Source organism: Ursus maritimus, unplaced genomic scaffold (genome assembly GCF_017311325.1).
Source record: "Ursus maritimus isolate PB19 unplaced genomic scaffold, ASM1731132v1 scaffold_11, whole genome shotgun sequence".
In the NCBI taxonomy this organism is placed as follows: Eukaryota; Metazoa; Chordata; class Mammalia; order Carnivora; family Ursidae; genus Ursus; species Ursus maritimus.
The window spans coordinates 25,583,498-25,609,209 of record NW_024423453.1 but is presented as its reverse complement, the minus strand read 5'-3'; the positions used below and the strand labels follow the sequence as shown (position 1 = coordinate 25,609,209).

Sequence of the window (25,712 nt, the reverse complement as noted above, 5' to 3'; positions counted from 1 at the left end):
TCCCAAAGTCTTCTTAACTCTGAATTGACTCAACATTTTTCTGCAAGCAGACTAACTTCCTATGAGATCCTTCTGCTTTCACCACTTAATCTAAATCCTTAACGTTGCACATTCTAAAATCCTGTTACATTATGACTTTGTCTGACGGAGGCCACCCCCATGACCATGAGGTAATAATATCCCATTTCATGACACCACATTTTGAGTTACAAGACATGTCTTTGATAATCTTGATCTAATCGTTTATGTTGGTGGATCACATTATAAAAATGAAAACGGGGATTTCCAAGATGAAACTTGGAAAATTGCTAGTATGCTGTTACTACCCAATATGAACTACTTGAAAGGGGAAATTTCCCAAAAGCTAAATCAGTCCAACAAACAGAGCCCCAGGCCCTTACCAGAACATGCCAATTATCAAAAGGACAAACTGTTAATATTTATACTGATATATCTTTGGAGTCATCTATGACTTGGGGAAGATGTAGAAACAAAGAGGTTTTCTTATGCCCACTGGTACCCCAACCAAAAATAGACAAGTAAACAACCTTCTTAGTGTTATTCTCTTATCTTCTGAAATTGCTGTCATCAAAATTGAAGCAAAAGACCAAACCTGAGTATCAGGAGAATGTCCTAGCTGACTTTCATGCAAAGACAGCAGCAATAGAATCTATGAAGGTTGTGGCAAATGTAATTGAATTCCTTTCTGCTTTTGCGAAAGAAAGAAAGAAAGAAAGAAAGAAAGAAAGAAAGAAAGAAAGAAAGAAAGAAAGAAAGAAAACAAAAAAACAAAAACCTCATGTTGCCAGACTTTTGCCATCTTAATGTTCTCTCAACATGGCAACAGTCTACTCCTGAATCAGAGGAATTAAGAAAAGCATAACAATGGTTAAAGTTCAATGAACAATCAGAGCTATAGGAAACCTGAGATGGCTTGGTTTTTCCCAGATCCTTGGCAAACGCCATTTTTCTGTGTTTACATTCCTTCATCCACTGTGGTGCATTTAAGATGACTCAAATTATGAATAAACATTGGTGGGGAGACTCCTTCAAAAATGTAAAAACAGTTTACCACCAATGTCTGGTCTGTCAGGTCCATAAACCTGGAAAAACTATTTTTGTCCCCAGAAGTGTCAAACCTTCTCCCTCTGAACCCTTTGAACACCTACAGTTGGCCCTCATTCAACTGCCACCTAGTATGGGTTATTAACATAGTCTTGTTATTATATGTATGCATTCTGGATAGGCTGAAGCCTTCCCCTGCTGCAAGGGCAATGCCCTCGCAGTGGCAAAGAAACTGTTAGAAAATGTGTTTCCCACTCGGTATACCTCCCACAATTTCCAGTGATCAAGGCACCTACTTTAGTGGACAAATCATAGGAGCCTTAGCAAAAAACCTTGCAAACTTCTTGGAATTATCATTATGTCTATCACCCTCAATTATCAGGCAAGGTTGAGAGAACTAATGGGACCATCAAACTCAGTCTCTAAACTTGCTGAAACTACTGGACTCCCTTGGTCTAAGGTATTGCCTCTGGCCTTGCTGACAGTTCAGAGACCCCCTTTGGGAAACATAAACTCACTCCACATGAGGTAGTCACCAGTAGGCCAATGTCTATTGGAATACAACTTTCTGCTGATCCTTTATTGTGTCATGCTGATATGACCAGCTGCTCTAAGTCTTTAATGCCTTATGCCAAAGCATATCATCGACTGATTGAAGAAACCTTGCTGGAATCCAATTCAAGGGATCCTGTGGGTCATAGTCTGGAACCTGGTGACTGGGTATTCCGGAAACCATACCAGAAGAAGAGAGCCCTGGAGCCCTGCTGGAAGGGACCTTTCCAAGTGTTCCTGACCACTGACACTGCTGAAAAACTAGAAGGCATTGAGCCTTGGGTACACATCTCACAGGTAAAGAAGGCTCCATATGACATATAGTCCTATACCGACACTGGAGACTTCCAAATCAAAATGATAAGGAAGAGAAGTAGTTGAAAACCATATAGAATGCTTCCACTCAAGTTGCTGGATCAAAACTTAATTATTTTACTAAACATAAAACCCTTTCTTCTCTTTCTTCCCTTTACTCTGGCATTGGCCTGGAAAGATGAGCCCCTCATCTGTGTCTTCCAGGCCATTGCTAAGGGAGGTAACCTTATAGACTGCTTGATCTGTCATCAAAGATTCCAATCTATCTATGATGCTAGAGACTTCCTCAACCTTCCTCTGACCAATTTGTCTTCAATTCCCAGTGTCACCGTAAACTCTGATTGAGAGTCCTTAGAAGTTTCTTCTCCAAGTTCAACTCTTATGACCAGAACAACCAGCACCTTTTTATCATTTCTCCAATTATATCTATTCTTGCTCAACTCAACACAAATACCTATGTAAATCTTAGTAGAGTTGCACCCCCACATTCCCATGCTTATCTAAATCAAATCTTCCCCCAATCACAAAAACATCTCAACTGCAGCACCCATCTTTGCGAAGTATTTAGAATAACTCTTTATTTCAGCTTGGGAGACTTACTTTCTGAATGTGCTGAAAACCTAACTGACCCCTGGCTTGAACAGGCAAGTGCAATAATCCCTGTGAATGAATCCATTAATAGTTCCACATTAATAGGAATGGTTTGTGCACTGATAGCATTTATGTTTGTGGTGATTATCATTTTCCTTGGACCTGTGAATGCCTAGGTATCTGGTGCATGACCAGGCAATGCCTCAGGACATCCAGCTATGCCCCTAGCAGTTCACAAGTGAACTAAGACAACTCATTGGTCAACTCCCCGAAATTTACATCATCAGGTTAGACAGGACTTAACCAGGAGGCTTTCATAATTCAAGATTCACTTCCTTTGGCAGGGCCCTACTTTCCTGGTTAGGTGTAACTGTAAATGGACTATGATCAGGAACCCCTCCTTAACTCTTGAAAATATGGCAGAATCTGCTGCTAGAATAATTGGTGCCAAATAAAAGTCCTTAGACTCTCTGGCTAAGGTTCTTGATGATGGGATAGCTTTTGATTATCTTTTAGCTGAGCACTGAGGTATCTGTGCTGTGGCCAACTCTACCTGCTGCACCTGGAGTAACACTTTTGAGGTGGTAGAAATTCGGTTATATGAGATCACTGAGCAAGCCACTTGGCTTAAAAAGGTAACTCCTTCAGGGGGTTTTTCTTACTGACTTGATTTTCATTGGTTTGGGTCTTGAGCATCTGTGGCTCCAGAGTGCACTTCAGACAGTGAGAATTATCGTACTTGTAATAATGATAGAATCTCCTGAAGACATTGTATTCTCTCAAGAGTTTTGAATGCATGCTCACAGCCACTAACCATCAAGCAACCGATCTCCCTACGAGTGGAATGCCAAAAAAGGAATGAAGAAAATAACCCACTAAAAATTAGGAGCCTGAAGCCATGGCCGGTGAATACCACAGAGAGTCAGCAGAGAACATCATGACTTATGAATATCACATGGAAGATCAGTAAAAGCAGCAAGACCTATAAAGCAATAGCTGAGAGTGGTGCTACTGCCTTAAATTTTGATCACATCTCAGGAGAAGAGTCTGATCAAAAGAGGGAAATTGCTAAACAAGAGACAACAGGCCCCAAATTGAGTCATTTGTGCTAAGCCCAACATCAGTAAACCAAGACTTAATGCCTAACCTAACTGGAATTTCAGCCTCTCCCAGGATTGTAGCCTTAACCAGCTGATCTGGAATTACCAAGTCAGCATTAATGAGGCTATCCACCTGATAAACCTTTGCATCCCCAAAAGGAAGGTGACGATGCCCCAAACAATACACTATTTTCCTTGTCTTGCCCCCTTTCTGCTTCTAAAAGCCTTCTATTTTGTACAACTCTTTGGAGCTTTTTTCTCCTTGTTAGATGAAATTCATGAATTGTTGAATAAAGCCAATTAGATATTCAAATTTACTGACTTATAAAGGCAAAAAAATCAGATTGACATTAGAATTTTCAACAGCAATGTTTTGTGCCTGAAAACCATGTGATTCATTTAAGATTCTAAGGGAAATAAGTAGGATCAAAAGATATACTATCTAAATTGACCTTCTAGTCTGAAGATCCTGGACAAACTTTAAGAATATGAGAGAACTCAGGGAATATTGTTCCCATAAGTCCTTCCTAAATAAATTTACTAGAAGATTATAGTTTGAAAATGAAAATAATTAAAGATATCAGCTTAACACTGGTGATAAACTTTGAATATATATTTATTTGTAAAAAGTGATAAACATAAGGAACACCTATAAAGCACGCCTTGGTTATCTGGTCTGATGTTTTAAATAAAGTAACACAATTAAAAGTAATTTGGAAAACTGAAAGAGTATGTGGAAAGTAAAATGAGTTCACTAATTGCCTTATGTAAGTATTAACTGGGAGTAAGAGACATTACTTCAAATTGGATTTGGAGGGAAAGTGAGATGAGGAAGAAAAAGTTTCTAGTTAATTTCAATATTGCTAATAGAAGGGAATAATGGACAGAAACAAAAAAAAATGAGAAGACTGAGAATATTCTAAAAATTATTAGTATAAAAGTTACTATTAATTTAAAACTACAAATCTTTAAAATACCAAAATATATGATGAGAGAATAAATGATCACATATTGATATGCCTCTATGTTAATAAATCCTTAAAAATAAAAGAAATTGGAGGCTAAATATAGCAATTGTAGCAACAATTAAATGGGCTTAAATTACCAGTAGAAAAACGTATTCTCTTATTAGTTAAAAATTATGTCAAAAAATAAACCAACCTTAAGAAGTGGTAAAAACTAAAAAGATGCACCAATACATTCTATTCAGATGCAATGGAAAAGAAAGTACAGACTAAAATCTTGATATTTGAAAAGACAAAGCTTAGACCAAAGAGAGTATAAAATGATGAAATTATAATTTTATAATTTTATAAAGTTAAAAAATATTTCTCTGTGAAACTATAATGGTCATGAATTTTTATGCAAGCAGTGCAATTATTTTCACTCAACAGGAACTACAGCAGGCACAGAGAAAAATAGACAAGAACAATTAATAAAAATAAAATTTGACACGTCTCTAGATCCAAGACAGATCAAATGAACAAAAATTTTGAAAACACACTGAAGTATTGAATATTTGTTATCAATAATTTAGACTTTACATATTGAAATTTTAACCCAGATAAAGATACTACACTTCTCTTAAATGCACAGAAAATGTTCATGAGAATTGACTCTTTTTTAATGCCACAAAGGAAACCTTAATACATTCTAAAAAATAGTAGTAAGACAAAGGCATGGAGGGATGGGGTAACTGGGTGATGGACATTAAGGAGGGCATGTGATGTAATGAGCCCCGGGTGTTATATAAGACTGATGAATCACAGACCTATATCTCTGAAACCAATAATACATTATATGTTAATTTATTGAATTTAAATTTAAGAACATAATAAAAATAAATTAAATTAAATTTAGAAAAAGACAAAGAGCATTCTCTGAACTCTTTGCAATAAAACTAGGAATTCATAACAAAATAGAAAAACAAAATGTTCTACTTAGAAATTAAACACATAGTGTTAAATAACTCTTGGATGAACCTGGAAATGTATGTCAGACTGCAACACTTCTCAAAATGTAAACAAGACATATCAGAATCTGGGCTACAGCTAAAGGATTTATGAGGTGAAATTTGATAGCATTAAATATATACATTAAATATATGCATCAATAACAATTAGAAAAATAAAGTAATTAAACACTAAACGTTTAAAAAGTTATTTAAAAGCCTACAATAAATTACACCAAAAGAAAATAGAAGAACTTGAGGGAGTTATCACCTAAATTAAAGTGTGCCTCAGCACTGTTTTAAGCTATTGGTAGTAAAGCAGAGAATAGAGTTCCTACCCTTTTATAAATGATTTGGATAAAAAAGGTCAGTTTTGGAATGCATGCTGTTTTCTTTTCTCCCTAAAGTTGTAGTGTTAAGATAGTGATTATTAATGCAATATGGCCACAATTTGACTGTATAAATACAAATCTTTAATATTGAAATATTTAAGATTTTTCAATGGACATGGTATTTATCAATCACCACAAAATAAATCCCACATTCCATATCATACTAATAATTTACAATATATTTACAGTATATTTCAGTAGAGTGTTTCTCTTTCCAGAACCTATTGAAATTTTTTTTCCCGTGCATCCACATTCATAAGAACATTTTGATAGATATGATGGTTTCTGTTTGATCAATATTAATTTAAAGCTGCTGGATATCCTTGGAGAGCTAATCAAGAAGGTAGAAATTTTTCCACATTAGTGTTGTCAAGTGACAGTAGATTTAAGAGGTAATGAACATTATTTACTTAAAAAGAAAATGTTTTCCCTTATGCAATTACTGTTAGAGGAATCATTAGCCACAACAAAAGCTGTATGAATCAGTTAAACATATGTCTCATTCCATAATTTATACTTCTTCTTAACAGTCTGTGATCCCTTGGGTCAAGATTACTTTAGAAATACAAAGAGAACCCTAAAACTAAATAATTTCTATTATAAAATGAACATGTAAATTATCTGCTAAATTACTTGTACTTAATTAGTAATTTTGCATAATGACATACATTCTCTTTGGGTCTCTTCAGGCTCTGACAGATAACACTTTACAAATGTTACTTAAGTTCCAATTACAGCACAAACCTTGTAGAAATGTACTATTAATCTAAATATGCAAACGTGAGCAATCCTGGTATTCCTTAGGCAAACTGCAATTCAACATTTCTTCTAACCGGTACCTTGGGTCATTCTGAATGAATATGTTTCTTATGTTGTTTCTTACACCAGAGACTAAAAATGTCAATGTTTTAAAGTTTGTGATCGGATAACACATTGTACAATTATTAGAATAAACTCATTTGACTTTTAGTTTAGAAATGCAAATTATAAAAATACTTATTTTTTTATGTGAAAGCTGTCTTTTTTGGTAGTTAACATTAAAATAACCATGTAAGTCATTGCTACTACGGATGACGCTGCAGTGTTCAGCTTGAATTGTTCTAATCTTGTCTTAATTACTTTGTGTCTTAAGCCTATTACATAGAATTCACTGAGAAGGGCAATACATTTAGTTGAAATAAAAGCTCAAAATATAAGTTATTTTATTTATTTACCAGGTATTTATTGAGTGCCTAAAGGTGTCAGGCTCAGTCTTGGTGATGGAGCAATGAGGAAGGCAGACAAGTTTCCCATTCTCAAGAAGTTCACAATGTGTGTGAAATGGGTGAGTGCTCTGTGTGTAAATGTGTTTGGATGTGTGTGTGGGGGGGGAGGAAATGGATAATGACTAGAGGGACAAAAATAATATATTATCAGAATTTATAAAGTGATATAGAAGAAATAAACAGGGTTATTTGATAGAAGGAGACTGGGATAAGGCATCTGCTTTTTTTTTTTTTTTTTTTTTTAGATTTTATTTATTTATATATTTGAAAGAGAGAGAGCACAAGCAGGGAGAGCGGAAGGTGGAGGAAGAAGAAGCAGGCCCCATGGATCAGGGAGCCCAATGTAGGACTCAATCCCAGCACCCCAGGATCATGACCTGAGCAGAAGGTAGATGCTTAACTGACTGAGCCACCCAGGCACCCCTGCTTTTTTGTTTTGTTTTGTTTTGTTTGTTTTTTTTATTTGAGAGAGAAAGAAAGAGAGAGCAGGAGAGAGAGAGTGTGTGTGAGGGCGGGAGGAGCAGAGGGAAAGAATCTTCAAGCAGAAACTCTTCACTGAGCCCAGTACTGGATGAGGGGCTCAGGACCTGAGATCATGACCTGAGCTGAAACCAAGAGTCAGTGGCTTAACCGACTGAGCCACCTGAGCGTCTCAAAGTGCTTCTTAAAATAAAACCTAGAGTTGCCTTTCATTTTACACATAAATAAAAAATAGATTTTATACAACTTCTATGTATATCAACTGGAGCTACTGGGTACATTTTGGGGAGATGATACTTTGATTTGTTTCGAACTTAACCAAAAGTAGCTCAACATTTTGGAAAATCATTTTTCCATGGCAGTACCACTGGTAGTGTATGAGTTGTCGACACACCCTACACTGATATACTTGTATGTGATGATATTTATACAATAAAGGTAATTTTAGATTTTATTTTAAAGTGTTTCATATAGAGAGAAAAATGTCTATATTACTCGGTTGAATATTTATTGTTGGGTTTTGTCACTTCATCCCAAAATGATCATCATGGTTATATTTAATTAAATAACATATTTTTCTTAATTAAGCAACAAAAATGTTGAGAATAAATACAAGTTAAAAAAACACAATAACCACACAATTCTGAAGTTTAAATAAATTTTGAAAAGTGTTATTTTTTTCAGCAGAATGTTTAAAAACTCTTAAATCCATAGCTATCAAGGTTTCTTTTCTTTCCTATAATAAGAAAAAATAGGGGTGCCTTGGTGTCTCAGTCATTAAGTGTCTGCCTTCGGCTCAGGGCGTGATCCCAGGGTCCTGGGATCAAGCCCCACATCAGGCTCCCTGCTCTGCTGGTAAGCTTCTTCCTCTCCCACTCCCCCTGCTTGTGTTCCCTTTCTTGATGGCTGTCTCTCTCTCTGTCAAATAAATAAATAAAATCTTTTTTAGAAAAAAGCAAAAATAATACAAACTATGACAAACCATACAATATTAGAGAAAAATTAATCCTGCTAGTTGTATGTGAACATATTTGTACTATGATGGAAGGTAGTTCAAATGTGATACAATTTATTCCTTTCCACTGAGCAAAGATATGGTTTTTAGATGATTTAATGATCAGGTAAATGAAAATGAGGTATATAATAAACTGAAGTTACCATATATACAATTCAAAAAGAATTTTTAAAAAGTAACAGAGGAGATGTCATTTAGAATAACATACACAGAGCTTGTCAATATTTGAAACCTTTAAAATTATTTTATAGGAAAAAATATTCTCTTTTCCAATAACATTGCTTGTACAAGAGATGGAACACTAACGGGTTAGTGGTAACACAGGTTTATAGCCAACTTAAATAAAAACTCCAGGTGTTTTAGAAAATTATTGCATTATTCATCAACAACATTTAGTTGCCAAAAACTTTGAAAAAGACTTCAAAAATCAATGAAGTTACTGGGCTCCTAATGCATAATTTTAGTAATGTAAAATGAATAATAATTTCTGGAATGAGAAGTTATTTGGTAAACTTTTATTGTACACATTGAACTATGATTCTTCAAAGAAACTTGTCTTCAAATACTTTTCACTGTTTCACTGTATTTTTTTATTCAGTTAAAATTGAAATATTGCAATTAAATTATGAAAGTTATAAATTTTTCAAATATACTTGTGAAGTAAAAAGAAGTTCTTAGGCTACATGGAATTGAGATATATCTTACTCAAATGTAGGGAATGATCAAGAAATTACTAAAAACTACATAATACAAAAATAACCTTATTCATGAGGATTTTTTTAAAGTTTTATTTAAATTCCAGTTAGTTAACCTACAGTGTAATATTATTTACAGGTGTACAATATAGTGATTCAACACTTCTGTACAAAACTCAGTGCTCATCACAAGTGCCCTCCTTAGTCCCCATCATCTATTTTATCCATCCCCCTCCTACCTCTCCTCTGGTAACCATTAGTTTGTTCTATTCAAGAGAATTTTTAAATTTTCTCATATTGGCTGAAATTTTATGAGACTAGATTTAAACAAAATGATTTGGAAACATCTTGCTATTACTGGTTGCTATTTAAAAAGTAATAATTCTAAGTCAGCAAGAACTTGGAATATCTTATTGAGTGACATTCCAGACTCTAGTAATTAACAAAAAAATAAAAAATACTTTTGAACACTCTATCACAACTAAGATGTGAAAAGGAAAAAAAATTAATTAAAAATAATAATGCAAAAAGCCATAGGAAAGTCGTGAGGCACACTGGTACAAATAAATTACATATACATTTGCAGCTACATATTTATTTGAAAATAATTTTATTTTGATTGTTTATTTATTGTAACAAAACCAATTGCAAATACATAGTAGGAGATTTGAGACGATTTTTAACAGAATTACTTTTAAAGAAAATTTGAACAATATTAAATTAGCAGACTCATGAAAAGTAGTGATCATATTGATATTCACTAACAGAGTTTGTTTAAAAATATCTATTATCAACCTATGTATCTTTTATTTTCATCCAAAAATAGTAGATCTCTTATGTAAATTGCATATTGAAATTACTTTTTTTTTCTTTTTTTTTTAATACAATCACAACTTTTCTATAGCTTTTGGATATTAGAACTTAAAAATCTAAATTCCAGTCCTGGTTCTGCTATTTTCTATCTTGATTGAGTGTACCGAAGTTCTGTTAACAGTCAAGAGTTTCTATTTTTTTAATAATGTGATACTACTGTGCTTAGATCCAAGAGTTGCTATGAGAATTAAGTAAGAGAATGTAAAGAAAAAAATGTTTTGCATAGATCAGTATTCAAAAATTAAAACTATAATTATTTTTATTATTAGAGAAGATATTGTATTAGGATGTTGATAGATATACATTATTCTCATTAAAAAGTCCACTCTAGGAATCTGTATTATTATGTATATAATGAAATATAATAAACAATATTCTACTGAGGAAAACATTTTTCATTTCATTGCCTATATCAAAAATGTAAATATTTGAGAAACTAACTCATAATCCCATCTATTAGAATTACACTAAAAGAAAAGGTGTGAAAAGATAGAGTTGTTAACTAACATTATTGTGCTGTTCATTTTGCAATTAAATGTGTGTCAAATCATCACACTGTATACCTTAAATTTACATGTTATATGTCAATATCTCAATGATGCTGTAAAAAAATAGGGAACAGTTAGATGCATGGTACATCTCTACTATCAGTTTTAGAAAGGTCAAAAAAAAAAAAAAAAAGACAAAGGCAGAGATTTGAGTGATGTGTCACAATCAAGATGCCTGGGGCCACCAGAAGCAGGAAGAGGCAAGAACGGATCATTCTTCAGAGCCTTGAAAAGGAGCATGGCCCAAACGATACCTTGATTTTCGACTTCTGGCTTCTAGCACCAATGAGAGAATGCATTTCTGTGTTTTAAGCCCCTCCTCCCCTCCAAAAAAAAGATATATATTAGTGGTGCTATTTTACATTTTTGAGACTCACTTGCTTCCTGAATGCAGGCATGTAAGTGGCATTTTTACTAATTAGATGCTTCCTTATTAGATTTGGATGTACAAATGAGCAACACAGAGTGGCAGCTACATATTTGAGCAAGCATACAGGGACGCCTGTTATTCTAGGACTGCTGTGTGGCACATCTGTGGCACTAGTCCTGAGAATTATACATGCAGAGGGATAGTTGACACACGTGGTTTCGTTTGAGTTGGAGAACTCCAGCACAGTGTTAATTTTCTCCTGAATTCAATGAATCTGCTTTCTGCCTGGTTGTAAAATAGCCAAGATTAACTATCAGACACTCCTGGAAAGGTTGTGAGATGCGTATTTTTTTTTAAGGAATTATTTTCTGCTTAGAGAAGCTACATGGAGTCCGTAATAACAATTTGCAGATACCTAAACTCATTCCTCCGTTTCTTGATTTACCTAATGGGGTGGTGACCGTTGACGTGCTGCTATGACAGAATGTTTAACACATTTGTACAATCACCTGACTTACTTTCTATTTCCTCTTTCAAATATTTCAGAAAGGTTTTGTTCTTCATTGGTTAGGCTCATAATTTTAAATTGTAGAACTTTCCTCTTAACTCCACATGATACATAATATAGAATTATCTAATCTAAGTTTTTTTGCATATAACCTTGCTCTCCATAAATACTCCAACTTCTAACGACAATATCGTTTGTTATTTTTAGTTGTCAGGATTTAGAACACTTCTATTCTAGGCTGAATGTGAGTAGACTGTTACTGGTATGTAGGAAGATTCTGAAGATTAAGATCCAAAAACACAGATTTACAATACTATGATTTATTAATGGATGTTGCAGAAGTAAGTATTGTGAATGGACTTGCAAAGAGAAGAAAACTTTATGAAACCAAATTTGTACCACTTACTAAGTAATACCTCAAGTATATGAACAAATGGATTTTGTTTTCTTTTATTACTTGCTTAAATGAATTTAATTTAATTTGATTCATATTCAGATTATACCTTTTCAGGACTTTTTTTTTTTTCATGTAGTTCATATCATCCCTTTTTCTTGGAGTCTTAAAAATAGAAATATAGTCTCATTATTTTCCTAGGCATAGACATAGGAACTAAATACTCTTAAACTTTTCATATCTGAAATAATTTTTATGCCTCTATTTTAATGGTTTAGGTATTTTTAAAATTTTGTATTCAAATGGGGCACCTGGGTGGCTGAGTCGGTGAAGCGTCTGCCTTCTGTTCAGCTCATGATTGCAGGGTCCTGGGATGAAGCCCCGCATCCGGCTTCCTGCTCAGTGGAAGCCTGCTTCTCCCTCTCCCTGCTCCCCCTGCCTGTGTGCACGCTCTCTCTCTGTCAAATAAATGAATAAAATATTTTTTAAAAATGTGTATTCAAAATATGCCCCTCAATAATTTTATAGCTTTACCCCAGTGTCTTATAGTATTCTTGGGTCCTGAGGAGATTCTACATTAATTCAATTCTGGTTTTTTTTAAGTAATTATTCTTTCTTCTTTTTTACTTCAATAACTTTTTTTTTCTCCTTGGTTTTCTCAGTTTATTCATACATACCTACATATGCGACACTTTTACTCTTCTACCTGTTATTCATTTATGCCTTTGAAACTGAAGATTATTGATTTTCTCCTGCATTTGGAAACTGTTCTCTGAGGTTTTTACTTTCCCCTCTTCTATTATCTCTTTGGTAATCTAACACTCCTTTTACATGAAAACTGGAACCCCTAAATTCACCTGTTATGTCTCAGCTTTTTTTCCTTCTATTTACATATCTATTTGGGGAATTTTCCTAACCACTTCTTCTAGTCCTTCCATTTCCCCTTAAAAATTACTCAAATGGGGACACCTGGGTGGCTCTGTTGGTTAAGCGTCTGCTTTCGGCTCAGGTCATGATCTCGGGGTCCTTGGATTGAGGTCAGCATCAGGCTCCTTGCTCACTGGGGCGCCTTCCTGCTTCTCCCTCTGCCTGCTCCTCCCCTCGCTTGTACCCATTCTCTCTCTCTGACAAGTAAATACATAAAATCTAAAATAAATAAATAAATAAAAATAAAAATTCTTCAAATATATATACATATTCCTTCTTATTTGAACATTTTTAAAACATCAGCCTGTATTTGAATACAAGTTAATTTCAAAAATTAACTCCTTAATCCCTAATATTGCCAATTCAATTGTTGGTATTAATGATCTCATCTAATTATAACAAGGATTACATAAAGAAATTATGTAAAATGTAGTATTTGGCATCAATTGTTAATGTTTAGAAACTGATTTTTGGGAAGACCAAGCTACACAAAGAACACTTAAAGATCTATAATCTTTCGTATTGGCCCAAGGATTTTTTTTTTTTTTAAGATTTTATTTATTTGAGAGAGAAAGAGAGAGCATGAGCAGGGGTGGGGAGGGGCAGAGGGAAAGAAAGAAGCAGACTCCCCCCCAAACAGGGACCGCAAAGGAGAGCTCAATGGGGAGCTCCATATCTGAGCCCAAGGCAGACACTTAACTGACTGAGTACCCAGTTGCCCCCGTCCAAGAATTTTCTAAACTTTTATATAGAATCTCCCTCCCTCAACAGAATATATCCCTTCCTCAAACCTTTACAAGTCATTTAGTACAATACACAAAAAGGCACATTAATCTAGTTGAATAAATGAAAAAGGTGAATGAGTGAATGAATGAATGAATAAATGAGTATCAAAAGTATAAAATCATCTTTATGTAAACCATATTTGAGCAATTATGGGTCTCATTTTCTTTGTTCCTAATTTACTGAAGATTTTTAGGAAATAATTCCTACATCAAGTTAGTGGCATATGAAGGACAACAGTTAAGAAGTTAATATAAAAGTGCTATCTATCTCATTATTAAGGCAAGAATCAATATTTGAAAGAAGCAAGCAGACAAATGATCAATAAAGATATAAAAGATCTAAAAGGCAATATTATCTTTGGCCTAATTGACAAAACTGATGTCTGAAACACTATATTCAACAGTAGCAGATTTCATTACTTTCATGTGTACACAGAATATTAACCACAAGACAAGATTTAAACAAATTTCAAGAGATTATAATTATTCAGATGATGTTCTCTAATGGCGACAAAATTAACCTAGAAATCAATAACAAAGGATGATGATAAAAGAACTTATTTAATACAAAATTAAACAATACAGTTTTAAATAAGACATTGGTCACAGGAAGGTCATACAAGAAATTTGTGAATAATTTAAACTAATAAAAATAAGGAGCAGACATAATAAAACTTATGAGATTTTCCTAAACTAGTGCTTAGAATTTATATATATATAATATGTATTATTATATAATACTTATTTTACTTCATATATATTATTTCATATATATGAAAGAAACCAAAATAAAATATAAAATAGAAATAACTTAAACCTGAAATTAATAAAATAGAAAATGAGTAATAACAAAACCAAAAGTTGGTTCTTTGAAATGACTTTTAAGATTAATGAAACCTTAACATGTCTTAACAAGAGTTTTACTACGTTATAATAAGCTTTAATTATCTTAGTGTTTTACATACTGTTCTGTTCTCCAATTTATCCCTTTGCTCATTTCAAAGTCCACATATTTTAAATTTGGTTGGAAAAATAGTAAATTATTAATTTTAGTCTAGAAATACATGATAAAATTTTATACTTTTCAAGTTTCCCTACTATTAATTCTATTCCCTTTATTAACAATTAGTAAAATAAATTTTGGCAATGTATTTGAAAAGGTATGATGAAATGTATTATTTTTTTAATTTAAATTAAATGAACTAACACATAATGCATTATTTGTTATAAGGGTACAGGTCTGTGATTCATTGGTCTTATGTAATACCCAGTGATCATTACAACACATACTCTCCCCAATGTCCATGACCCAATTAGCCCATCCTTCCACTCCCCACCCCTCCAGCAGCCCTCAGTTTGTTTCCTATGACTAAGAGTCTCTTATGGTTTGTTTCCTCTCTGGTTTCATCTTGTTTCATTTTTTCCACTCTTCCCCTACGATCCTCTGCCTTGTTTCTTAAAGCCCACATATCAGTGAGACCATATGATAATTGTCTTTCTCTGATTGACTTATTCCGCTTAGCATAATAACCTTTAGTTCCATCCACATCGTTGTAAATGGCAAGACTTCATTTTTTTGATAGCTGTGTGATAGTCCATTGTGTGTGTGTGTGTGTGTGTGTGTGTGTGTGTGTGTGAGTGTGTGTATCACATCTTCTTTATCCATTCATCAGTCAATGGACATATGGGCTCTTTCCATAGTTTGGCTATTGTGGACTTTGTTGCTATAAACATTGGGGTGCACTTATGCCTTCGTATCACTACCTTTGTAACTTTGGGGTAAATACCCAGTAGTGAACATTGCTGAGTCGTATGGTAGCTCTATTTTCAACTTTTTGAGGAACCTCCATACTGTTTTTCAGAGTAGCTGCACTAGCTCACATTCCCACCAACAGTGTAGGAGTGTTCCCCTTTCTCCACATCCTCGCCAACATTTATTGTTTCCTGATTTGTTAATTTTAGCCCTTCTGACTTGTGTGAGGTGGTCTCTCATTGTTGTTTTGATTTGTATTTCCCTGACACTGACGGACGTTGAACACTTGTTCTATGTCTATTGGCCGTTTCTATGTCTTCTTTGGAGAAATGTCTGTTTATGTCTTCTGCCCCTTTCTTGATTGGATTATTTGTTCTTTCGGTGTTCAGTTTGATAAGTTCTTTATAGATTTTGGATACTAGCCCTTTATCTGACATGTCATTTGCAAATATCTTCTCCCATTTTGTGGTTGTCCTTTGGTTTTGTTGACTGTGTCCTTTGATGTGCAAAAGATTTTTAACTTGATGAAGTTCCAATAGTTCATTTTTGCCATGGCTTCTCTTGCCTTTGGAGACATGTCTAGCAGGAAGTTGCTGTGGCCAAGTTGAAGAGGTTGCTGCCTGTGTTGTCCTCGAGGATTTTGATGGATTCCTGTCTCACATGTAGGTCTTTAAATCATTTTGAGTCTATTTTTATGTATGGTGTAATGAAATGGTCCACTTTCATTCTTCTGTACATGGCTGTTCAATTTTTCTGGCACCATTTGTTGAAGAGACTGTCTTTTTTCCATTGGATGTTCTTTCCTGCTTTGTCAAAGATTAGTTGACCATAGAGTTGAGGGTGCATTTCCGGGGCTCTCTATCCTGTTCCACTGATCTATGTGCCTGTTTTTGTGCCAGTACCATGTTGTCTTGATGATCACAGCTTTGTAATATTGCTTGAAGTCAGGCATTGTGATGCCCCAGCTTTCATTTTCTTTTTCAACATTCCCCTGGCTATTCAGGGTCTTTTGTGGTTCCACACAAATTTTAGGATAATTTGTTCCAGGACTGTGAAAAAAATGTCAAGGGTATTTTGATAGAGATTGCACTGAAAGTGTAGATTGCTTGGGCAGCATAGACATTTTAATGATGTTTATTCTTCTAATCCATGATCAAGAAATATTTTTCCATCTCTTTGTGTCTTCCTCAAGTTCTTTCATAAGTGTTCTGTAGTTTCTAGACTATAGATCCTTTACCTCTTTGGTTAGGTTTATTCCTAGGTATCTTATGGTTTTGGATGCAGTTATAAATGGAACTGACTCTGTAATTTCTCTTTCTTCAGTTACATTGTTAGTGTATAGAAATGCAACTGATTTCTGTGCATTGATTTTGTATCCTGCCATGTTGTTGAATTGCTGTGTGAGTTCTAGGAATTCGGGGGTAAGTCTTTTGGGTTTTCCACATAAAGTATCATGTCATCTGCAAAGAGAGAGCATTTGACTTCTTCTTTGCTAATTTGAATGCCTTTTGTTTCTTTTTGTTTTTTGATTGTTGAGGCTAGGACTTCTAGTACTATGTTGAACAATAATGGTGAGAGTGGGCATCTCTCTTGTGTTCCTGACCTTAAGGGAAAAGCTCTCAATTTTTCCCCACTGAGAATGATATCCTCTGTGGGCTTTGCATAGATAGCTTTTATGATATTGAGTTATGTTCCCTCTATCCCCATACTATGAAGAGTTTTAATCAGGAAAGGATGCTGCATTTTATCAAATGCTTTTTCTGCATCAATTGAGTGGATCATATGGTTCTTGTCTTTTCTTTCTTTAATGAGATCTATCACATTGAATAAATCCCACCTGGTCATCATGAATAATCCTTTTAATGTACTCTTGGATCCTAGTGACTAGGATCTTGTTGAGTGTTTTGGCATCCATGTTCATCAGGGATATTGGTCTGTAATTCTCCTTTTGGATGGGGTCTTTGGTTTTGGGATCAGGTTAATGCTGGCCTCATAGAATGAGTTTGGAATTTTCCCTTCCATTTCTATTTTTTTGAAACAGCTTCAGTAGAATAGGTATTATTTCTTCTTTAAATGTTTGTTAGAATTCCCTGGGAAGTCATCTGGCCCTGGACTCTTGTTTTTTTGGGAGGTTTTTGATTACTACTTCGATTTCCTTACTGGTTATTGGTCTGTTCAGATTGTCTATTTCTTCCTGTTTCAATCTTGGTAGTTTATAAGTTTCCAGGAATGCACCTATTTCTTCCAGACTACTTAATTTGTTGGTATATAGTTGTTCATAACATATTCTTATAATTGTTTGTATTTCTTTGGTGTTGGTTGTGATCTCTCCTATTTCATTTGTGATTTTATTGATTTTGGTCTTTCTCTTTTCTTTTGGATAAGTCTGGCCAGAGGTTTATAGATCTTATTAATTCTTTCAAAGAACCAGCTTCTAGTTTCTTTGATCTGTTCTATTGTTTTTCTGATTTCTATTTCATTGACTTCTTCTCTAATCTTTATTATTTCTTTTCTCCTTCTGGGTTTAGTCTTTATTTGCCATCCTTTCTCCAGTTTCTTTAGGTGTAGGGTTAGGTTGTGTATTTGAGACCACTCTTGTTTCTTAAGAAAGGCTTGTAGTACTATATACTTCCCTCATAGGACTGCATTTGCTGCATCCCAAAGATCCGAACAGTTCTGTTTTCATTTTCATTTGTTTCCATGAATTTTTTAAAATTCTTCTTAAATTTCCTAGTTCACCCATTCATTCTTTAGTAGGATGCTCTTTAACCTCCATGTATTTGAGTTCTTTCCAACTTTCCTCTTGTGATTGAGTTCCAGTTTCAAAGCATTGTGGCCTGAAAATATGCAGGGAATGATCCTAATCTTTTAGTACTGGTTGAGACCTGATTTGTGACCCAGAATGTGGTCTATACTGGAGAAAGCTCCATGTGCACTCGAGAAGAATAAGTATTCTGTTGTTTATATCTACAAAGGCCATCTGGTCCAATATGTCATTCAAACTCTGTTTCTTTGTTGAATTTCTGCTTAGATGATCTGTCCATTGCTGTGAGTGGAGTGCTGAAATCTCCTACTATTAATGTATTACTATCAATATGTTTCTTTATTTTGGTTATTAATTAGTTTATATAATTGGCTGCTCCCATGTTAGGGGCATAGATATTTACATTTGTTAGAAGTTCTTGTTGGATAGACCCTTTAAGTATGATATAGTTTCCCTCTACATCTCTTACTAAGGTCTTTGGTTTAAAATCTATTTTGTCTGATATGAGGATTGCTACCCCAGCTTTCTTTTGAGGTCCATTAGCATGGGAAATTGTTCTCCATCCCCTCACTTTCAATCTGGAGGTGTCTTTAGGTTCAAAATGAGTCTCTTGTAGACAGTATACAGATGGGTCCTGTTTTTTTATCCAATCTAAAACCCTGTGTCTTTTCATGGGAGCATTCAACCCCTTGACGTTCAGAGTAACTATTGAAAGATATGAATTTAGTGCCATTTTATTGCCCTTAAAGTCCCTGTAAATTTTCTATAGACTTTCTCTGTTTCTTTCTGGTTTATGTGACTCTTGGGGTTTCTCTTCAGTTACAGAATTCCCCTTAATATTTCTTATAGGGCCGGCTTGGTTGTCACATATTCTTTCAGTTTCTGCCTGTCCTGATAGCTCTTTATCTCTCCATTCATTCTGAATGACAGCCTTGTTGCATAAAGTATTCTTGGCTGAATGTTCTTTTCATTTAGTACCCTGAATATGTCCTGTCAGACCTTTCTGACTTGCCAGGTTTCTGTGGACAGGTCTTATGTTATTCTGGTGTTCCTTCCACCATATGTAAGGAATCTCCTTTCCCTGGCTACTCTCAGGGTAGTTTCTCTGGCTGTAAAATTTGCAAGCTTCACTATTATATGTCAGGGTATTGATCTATTTTTATTGATTTTGGGAGGGGTCTTCTCTGCCTCTTGGACTCAAATGTTTGTTTCCTTCCCCAGATTAGGGAAGTTCTCAGCTGTGACTTGCTGAAATGTACCTTCTATCCTTCTCTCTCTCTCTCCACTCTCAGGGATCCCATCAATTCTGACATTGGAACTTTTCATGGCATCATTAATCTCTCCAATCCTTTTATCATGTACTTCTAGCAGCCTATCTCTGTTTTCCTCAACTTCCTTCCTTTCCATCAGCTTATCTTCTAGATCACTGATTCTCTCGTCTGTTTCATTTACCCTGGGTGTTAGAGTATCCAGTTTAGACTGCATCTCATTCATAGCATTTTTTAGTTTGGCCTGATTAGATCTCATTTCTGCCCTTAGAGATTCCATATTGTCACTAATGCTGTTTTCAAGACTAACTGTTGACTGTACAATTGCTATCTTGAATTCTATCTCTGACATCTTGCTTATATCCATATCCATTAGTTCTGTGGCAGAGGACATTATCTCTGTTTCTTTTCTTTGTTGAGAGTTCCTCCTCCTAGTCATTCTCTCAACTGAGTGAATGAAAAGAGTCCAAAATATCAATGATGACCCAAGCAAGATGCACCCTAGCAAAATACGGAGTCGTCGGGAGCCACCACCAAAAAGCAAAACCAAAATGAAACACAAGAATAATTTTTTTAAAAAAAATTTTTAAAGGGGGGGAGGGGATGGGAGACTATAATCTCTCAGTGTGGACAAAGCAGGGTGTTCCAGTTGTTCCTGGGTGTATTTTGGTCTGTGCGTTAGAGGACACTACATCTCAAAATTACAAGGAAAGTAAAATTTATATAACTATATAAAGACAAAATTGAAGAGTGAAGAAAGGACTAAAATAAAGCATGAATCTATAAAAAATATATAGGTGTGAAAAAAACAAGTTAAAAAGCAACTATGAAATATAAGTTGATATAATAAACATCTAGTTGAAATGAGGGAAAGGTAAAAAGAAAAAAAAAACAGAGAAAAGGCATAAGAAAAAGAAAAAAAAGAAAAAGAGAATTTTATCTGAAAAATAAACAAGTTGTGAGGCCATGCCTATCCCTCAATATACTATTTTCCCCTGGTGTTAGGATTTTAGTCTTATGGGATCCATAGGATTGTCATGCACCTGTTCTTCCAGTCTGTCTTCCGGGGAAAGGGCCTGCTATGCTCTTTCTTAAGTGATCCTGCCTGGGCAGAGTTGCCCAGCCCCCTGTCAGGGGGTTGGGCTCAGTGGAAACTGGTCCTCTGTGTGGCTTTTGTTCCCTGGAGGCTTTCGATGCCTCTTCTGAGGCTCAGAGCAAAATGTCCGCATCCACAACTCTGGCCCAGGGCAGAAAAATCACAGTCTGCTCTCTTTAATAAACCCTCCAGGACAAACAGTCTCCACTTCTGTATGTGCCCTCAAAAACTGCAACCGCCCATGGTGCACGCCCATAGCAACTCTCTCAGAGGTAGTCCCAGGGGCCTGGGAGTGCCACTGCCCTTTGTGATACTAAACCATGAGCATCTGCAGGCTCATGTGCACACCCAAAGCTCCTGGATCATGTCTGGGTGACACTCTAATGTCCTTTCCAGGCTGCTACCACCCTATGAGTTTTTGCCAGGTTTCTGGTGCAGGTTTCAGATTTTTTCAGGCTGCTCAGGGAGATTATGGACTGGCCCAGCTCACAGTTTATGGCAATCTGAGCTGAGAGTCCCTTCCTGGGCTTGCTGACCATAACTTGCTTCCTGTCTCCACTGCTTGGGAACTCTACCGGCTCAGGCAACCCCTTTTGCTCTGTGGTTCTTCATTTCCCAAGACCACAATGTCCTACCTAGAATTCTGCCTTCTCATTTCTAGAGCCCCTTTCAGAAAGGGATGTCTCTCACTAGAGCATATTTCTAAAGGTTCTGATTTTGTGCTGTAGTGTTGGATCATTTTCCAGGAGCCAGCTTATGGAGGCTCCCTCCCCCTTGTTTGTCTTCTGATATCTCCCCACAGATTCATGCCTCCACATGTCCTACCTTGCAAAAAGCAGTCGCTTTTCTGCTTGTAGAGATCTAGATGTATATTCCTACATCTCAGGCTGATTTCATGGGTGTTCAAAATGGTTTGATAGATATCTAGCTAAATTCAGGGGGTCAGTTGAAATGGAGTCACCTACTCCTCTGCCATTTTGCACCCCCTCATTTTAAATCTGGTGGTGTCTTTGGGTCTAATACAAATATTTTACAGACAGCACATTTATGGATCTTGTTTTTTTATCCAATCTGATACCCTGTGTCTTTTGATTGGGACATTTGGCCCATTTACATTCAGAGTAACTGTTGAAAGATATGAATTTAGTGCCAGTGACTGTTATGTAGATTGTCTCTGTTCCTTTCTGGTCTATGTTACCTTTGGGCTCTCTCTTTGCTTAGAGGACCCCTTTTAATATTTCTTGTAGGGCTGGTTTGGTGATCACAAATTCTTTTAGTTTCTGTTTGTCCTGGAAGCTTTTTATTACTCCTTCAATTTTGAATGACATCCTAGCTGGATAAAGTATTCTTTACTGCATATTTTTCTTGTTTAGCACCCTGAATATATTATGCCCTTCCTTTCTGGCCTGCAGGTCACTGTGGATAAGTCTGCTGTCAATCTAATGTTTCCCCACTTGTAAGTTACACACCTCTTGTCCAGGCAGCTTTCAGGATTTTTCTCTTTGTAGCTGAGATTTGTAAGTTTCATTATTGTATGTCTGGGTGTTGACCTATTTTTACTGATCTTGAGGGAGGTTCTCTGTGCCTTTTGGATTTGATGCCTGTTTCCTTCCCCAGTTTAGAAAGTTCTCCACTATAATTTGCTCCAATATACCTTCTGGCTCCTTGCTCTTTCTTTTTCTTCTGGGATCCCAATTATTCTAATATTGTTTTGCTTTATGGTATCACTTATCTCTCAAATTCTTCCCTCACGATGCAGTTGTTGTTTATCTCTCTTTTTCTGTCTATTCTTTGTTCTCCATTGTTTGGTCTTCTATATCACGAATTCTCTCTTCCACTTCATTTATCCTAGCAGTTAGAGCCTCCATTTTTTATTGCATTTCATTAATAGCCTTTTTTATTTTGACTTGGTTAGATTTTAATTCTTTTATTTCTCCAGAAAGAGATTCTGTAGTGTCTTCTATGCTTTTTTCAAGCCCAGCAAGTATCTTTATAATTGTTATTCTGAACTCTAGTTACAACATCTTACTAATGTTCATATTGATTTTGTCCCTGGCAGTTCAGTAATGCCTCTTGTTCTCTTTTTTTGAGGTGAGTTTTTCTGTCTTGTCATTCTGTCCAGAGAAGAAAAGATGAACGAGAGAACAAAATACCAAAATGGCAGCAATGACCTCAGAGAAATATACACTAAACAAATCAGAAGAGACCCAGAACCAGGAAAGAAAAAAAAAAAAAAAGACAGGTGATCAGAATAGAGCAATACACTGGATTCTGTGTATATTTTGCTCTGTTTTTTAGAAAACTAGATCCCAAAATTGTAAAGAAAGAACTTATATATGTACAAAAATAAAATTAAATACAATGAAATGATAGAGTGTAATTGTAAAAATGAAAAATTAAAAGACAAGAAAAACAAGAGAAAGAGAAAAACCACCACCACCACCACAACAAAAACAAAGGAAGGGATGTAAACAGACAGGTGAGCAGAACAGAGCAATACACTATCTCCTCAGTGTATTTTGGTCAGTTTGTTAGAGGAAACTATATCTCAAAATTGTAAAGAAAGAAAAATTATATATACAAAAATAAAATTAAATACACTGAAAGGATAGAATGTAACTGTAAAGATGAAAATTTAAAAAGGCTTTAACAAAACAAAACAAAAAAAAAGGAAGAAGAAAAGAAAAAAGAACATGATTAGACAGGTGAATAGAACTGAGCCATACACTAGATTTTGGGTGTATTTTGGTCTGTTAGAAGAAACTGCATCGAAATGTACTATTAAAGTGCAAGTGTTCTAACAATTCTACATGTCTTGAAAAAGTAGACAATTATTATCAAGGTATAAAGAGCTTTATATTGTAAGTTTCCATTTTAAAATAAGATGATCAGGTCTCTGGGAGCAGGACAGGACATTGGGGCAGACAGCACAGAGAGGAGCTCAGGGGAAACTTTGTGCACACAGACCTTCAGCTTAATAGTCACCCTTGATGTCTGCAGCACCCTCTGTTTCTTTCCACCTCATGAGATCCGGCAGTCAGAAATAAACCATGTCTATTCTCAAGATATATGCCAGAAAGATCTTTCACTCTCATGGGAATCCCACTATTTAACTTGATCTCTGTACCTCAAAAGTGACTCATTTAGTGTTCAAGAGGCCCTAGAGCTCCTAGACAATGATAAAACACTCTGTATGGTGAATGGTGCCTCAAAGGCTGTGAGCACATTAATAAAACTATTTCATCTACTCTGATTAACAGGAACCTGAATAGGAAAAGAATGAGAAACTAAGGATAAAGACAGATAGAATGGAAAATAAATCTAAATGTGATGCTAACTCCTTCTTGGGTGTTTCTCTGGCCATCTGCAAGGCTGGAACTATTGAGAATGTGGTGCCCCTCTACTTCCACATTACTGTCTTGGCTGATAATTTTGAAGTCATAGTATGATCAACAGTGCTGGCAATGAGCTGGCCATACAGAAGTTCACAATCCTCCCGTTTGGTGCAGAAAACCTCAAGAAAGCCATGTGCATTGGAGCGGAGGTTCACCACAACCTGAAGAATATCACCAAGAAGAAATATGGGAAAGAAGCCACCAATGTGGGAGATGGAAGCATGTTTACTACTAAAATCCTAGAGAATAAAAAAGCAGCTGCTGAAGCATGAGATCAAGACAACCACTTATACCCATAAGGTTGCCATGAGCATGGACATGGCTGCCTTGGATTTCCTCCAGGCAGGGAAAGTGTGATCTGGACTTCAGGTTGTCTGATGACTCCAGTAGGTACATCACACCTGACAAGCTGACCAATCTGTGCAAATTCTTCAAGGACTAACCAGTGGTGTCGATAGAACATCCCTTTAACCAAGGTGACTGGGAAGTTCAGAAAAGTTCACAGGCAGGACAGGAGTCTAGGTGGTAGAGAATGGTCTCAACAGTTACCAACTCAAAATAGACTTCCAAGATTTCATAAGTGAGAAAATTTTGCAACTGCCTCCTGCTTAAAGTGAACCAAATTGGCTCTGAGACAAGTCTTTCCAGGCATGCAAGTTGGTCCAGTCCAATGCATGGGACTTCATGGTGTCTAATCCCTCTAGGGAAACTGAAGACACATTCATTGCTGGCCTGATGGAAGGGTTCTGCTCCAGGTAGATCAAAACTGGTACATCTTGCTGATCTGAGCACTTGGCCAAGTACAGCCAGCACCCCAGAAATAAAGAGGAACTGGGCAGCAAGGCTAAGTTTACTGGAAGGAATTTCAGAAACCCTATGCAAACATGTGAGCTCCTGAGTCCTTCCATCACTATTGGAATGATTAGACCTTTGCTCCTGATGTTCCCACGGACAGCTCAAGGTCCCAATTGATACTTGCAAGGCCTTTGGTAGTTAATTCCCCTCTTTCATCCATGTGATGTTCTCTCACTGATTCCTTAGAAGTGCTATAGGGGCCAAACTTGACCATCTAGAACTCTCTTGGAAGCTCTAGCTCTGTAATCATGTGATTGGCTCAAAACACTCTTTTCCTCACCTTGATTCTCATCAAGTTTTTGGAGCTATGTGTATTCACAGTGTAATCTCAGAAGTGTCTACAGGTAAGATCCCCAGTGGTTTTGTGTATAAAAAAAGAAAAGGCCTCAGTGACTAATTAAGAAGAAGAAGAAGAAGAAGAAGAAGAAGAAGAAGAAGAAGAAGAAGTTCAAATATGTTATCAGAAAGCATATTTAATTAATACAAGTTAATGTCAGGGAAAATTTTCAAGTAAAACAATTTTTACTAAGTACTAAAAAACGCTATATTTTGGGATATAATGATTTGCATGTGCAACTGTGACATCTTATTTTTTAAAAGTTTTTTATTGTGAGTTGTAATATACATTAAACTACATAAACCACAACCATACAGCTTCATGATTTTTACACAAATTCCTGTGTAATCACAAACAAGTCAAGAATAGGTCTTTACCAGCATTCGAAAAGTCACTTAATGTTCCTTCCAATCATAGT

At 35.7% G+C, this 25,712-nt stretch overlaps 1 pseudogene; it reads left to right on the top strand.

The window, feature by feature from the left end:
* Nucleotides 1-1,611: 1,611 nt before the first annotated feature.
* LOC103657948 lies at nucleotides 1,612-24,876 on the top strand (annotated as a pseudogene).
* Nucleotides 24,877-25,712: the final 836 nt, after the last annotated feature.